This window comes from Lagopus leucura, unplaced genomic scaffold (genome assembly GCF_019238085.1).
Source record: "Lagopus leucura isolate 7727_CA_CO unplaced genomic scaffold, USGS_WTPT01 Super-Scaffold_100001, whole genome shotgun sequence".
NCBI lineage: Eukaryota > Metazoa > Chordata > Aves > Galliformes > Phasianidae > Lagopus > Lagopus leucura.
Genome location: NW_024962262.1, coordinates 75,506,027 through 75,509,114, shown reverse-complemented (window position 1 = coordinate 75,509,114; position 3,088 = coordinate 75,506,027).

Sequence of the window (3,088 nt, the reverse complement as noted above, 5' to 3'; positions counted from 1 at the left end):
GGAGTGTGGTTAAAGTTTATGTGCCTACAGCAGGCATAGCAAAAAGACAAACTGACTTCTACCTGGTGCAAATCTAGACGAGGTGTTAGCATCTATCTCAAAGGCTGTCCATCGAGGAAAAGGCAGCTTTTATTTCACAGACATCTGCACCTGCGTGCAGAGTTTACAACGTAAATATTGCCGTTCTTCAGGGGCTGGAGTAATCGGGAACCCTTCAATAAACAAGCTGAAACTGCTATTCCAGGTGTAGTTGCAGATCTATTTTACAATGCTTCAGGTTGTCATTTTTAATCGGATGGTGGGGAAGATTTCTCCTAAAGAAATGGAGAGAAAAAACAAACCCTAACAAAATACACCTTTCAAAATAGGAGCTGAAAGACTTAGAGAAAGTATACAAGGAAACACGAAACCTGCCAGTGAAATGCAGCCACTCCCCACCTAAAAAAAAAATGTGCCGTTGAGAACCCACTCTTAAGCTAACAATAAAAAAAAACAATGAATCAATAAAGAGCAGGGACTTCCTGTCTGTTATCAGTTTTAATGACCATTGAAGAAAGACACTGAAAAATTCCTTTCTAGGTTGTAGTGGAAATGAAACGGTTTGGTGTTCAAATTCTCCTCAGTTCACAGGGTGGGGTCTGGAACCAGCTCACACATCTTTGTGAGTTCTAGCTAGTTTAGCACTGGAAATAAAGAAGAATTTAATGATCACTCTCATGGTAACTCCAGAAATTGAGTATAAATACGTATAGGAGTAAAGTAATATCTGAAAGAACTTTGCCTCAAAATTCTCAGGAAGGCTAAAAGTATAGAGTACCCATTGAAAAAGGAGCTTGTAGAAGCTATAGGGCACATAAACACAGGGCAGGACAGACAGAGTGTCTGTTCTTTTTTTTTTTTTTTTTGCATAGAATCATAGAATCTCAAGTTGTAGAGATCCGTAAGGATCAGAGAATCCAACTCCTGGCTTCACAGAGGACCACCCAAAAATCAGATCTATGTTTGAGACTGTTGTCCAGATGCTTTTTTGATCTCTAGTAAGCTTGGTGTAATGACCACTGTCCTGGGAAGCCTATTCCAGTTCTCAGTCACTGTCTGATAAAGAATCTTTCCCTAACACCCAATCTGACCCACCTCCCGTGATGCAGCTTTGTACTATTCCCTCAAGTTATATGGCCTGTCACCTCAGAGAGGAGATCAGCACCAATTTAAAAACAAACAAACAAACAAATTTCTATGATGTAGAAGTGTAATTCTATGATTCCTATGTAAACAAAATTATTATACTTTGTTAACATTTTGTAATAATGACATTCCTATTAGTCAGTATTACTGACAGTGCATCTTTCAGCCTCCCCATCATTAAAGTTCTATTTGGGACATGCAGTTTCCAGAAGGAAGTTGCCTTAATTGGGTTCCGTGAGCAGACAGATGGAGTTTATCCCTCTCCCATATGGCAAACAGATTTTTTTTTTGTTTTCCTCTTAATATACAATGGAGCTGAGTTCTTTCCGTTTGTCCTTTGTTGGACTTTGCATTTTTTTGTCCGGATGATAATGAGGAGAACAAGCTGCCCTCAGGCCACTTTTTAGAACTAAGAGTAGCAGGTAGGTCTTTTTGAGTTGTTCTGGAGATTGAGGCAAACATCTCCAGGAAATCCTGAAAACCCTCCAGTCCTTGACAGCAGCTCCTAAGACACCTCTGATGTTACCTCAGACTGAACGTTCACATGCAGACAGCACCACACAAAAACAACTCATTGGGACCCAAAAGCTGCATTCACGCTGTGATGGGGCTCCCTTCCACCTTTCAACAGGGCTACTACCTCAATGCCAACTCCATCCTGCTCTCCCTTGCCTGATGCTAGCTGAAAGCCATCTCCTCACACCTTGCTTACCCACACACTCCGCTCCCACTACCATCCTGCCTGGGGCAGTGGTGCAGTCCCCGTTCTTCAAGATGTTTAAGAACATGTGGAGGAGTCACTTACAAACATGGTTTGGTGATAGGATTCAGCAGACTGATGATTGGATTGTTGGTTGTGTCCAGGCTTGGGACCCCCAGCACAAGAAGGATGTGGACTTGCTAGAGCAGGCGCGTAGGAAGGCACAAATATGATCAGAGAGCAGAAACACCTCTCCCGTGAAGACAGGCTGAGGGAGCTGGGCTCGTTCAACTTGAAGAAGATTCCGAAGAGACCTCACTGTGGCCTTCCAGTACTTGAAGTGAGCTTATAAACAGGACTGAGATGGACTTTTTACACAGTGTAGTAGACATAGACCAGGGGGAATAGCTTTAAACAAAAAGAAATCTAGATTGGATGTTAGAAATCCTTTCCTCAGAGGGTGGTGAGACGCTGGCACAGCTGCCCAGAGAAACTGTGGTGCCACATTCCTGGAGGTGCTCAAGGCCAGGTTGGATGTGGCCCTGGGCAGATGAGCTGGTGGGGGGCAGCCGCAGGGGGGCAATGGCAGGGGTTGGGGTGGAGGCTTTGAGCTTCCTTCCAACCCAAACCATTCTGTGATATTACGACTTGATGATCTTTAAGGTCTTCTCCCACCTAAACAATGTTACAGTCCTATGCTACGGCCCTATCTTTCCTGCCGTGTGGCACGGCTCAGGTAGACACGCTGTGCTGCATGTCGCTTCCAACAGACAACAGGCCCTGTCCCTGTCAAGCAGTGCTTCAGCCCACACGGCACACGCTCAGTGAGTAACTTTTACCAGCAAAGCCGCCCCAAGGCCGCCACCTCAAGGAAACGCCAGCCTAACGTTTCCCCACTGGAACGGCATCACCACTCACGTCACTCACCGAGCGGGCGGGGCGCTGCGGCGCACGCGCACTGCGTGCCTCTGTGGGCGTCTGCGCGGCGGCGGGGAGCGCGGCGGCCAATGGGCGGGCGGGGTGTGTGTGCGTGTGCGGCGGGGGGTGGGGGGGGCGGCAATGTTGTCGGGAGTCACCTGACCGCGGTCGCCGCAGTCGGGCCGCAGCCGCTGGGACGGGAGTAGCCGAGCAGGAGAAAAAAGGAGCGGGGGAAGGAAACGGAGAGAGGCGGCGGCGGTGCTGCCCACCGGCCGCCCGCCCGGC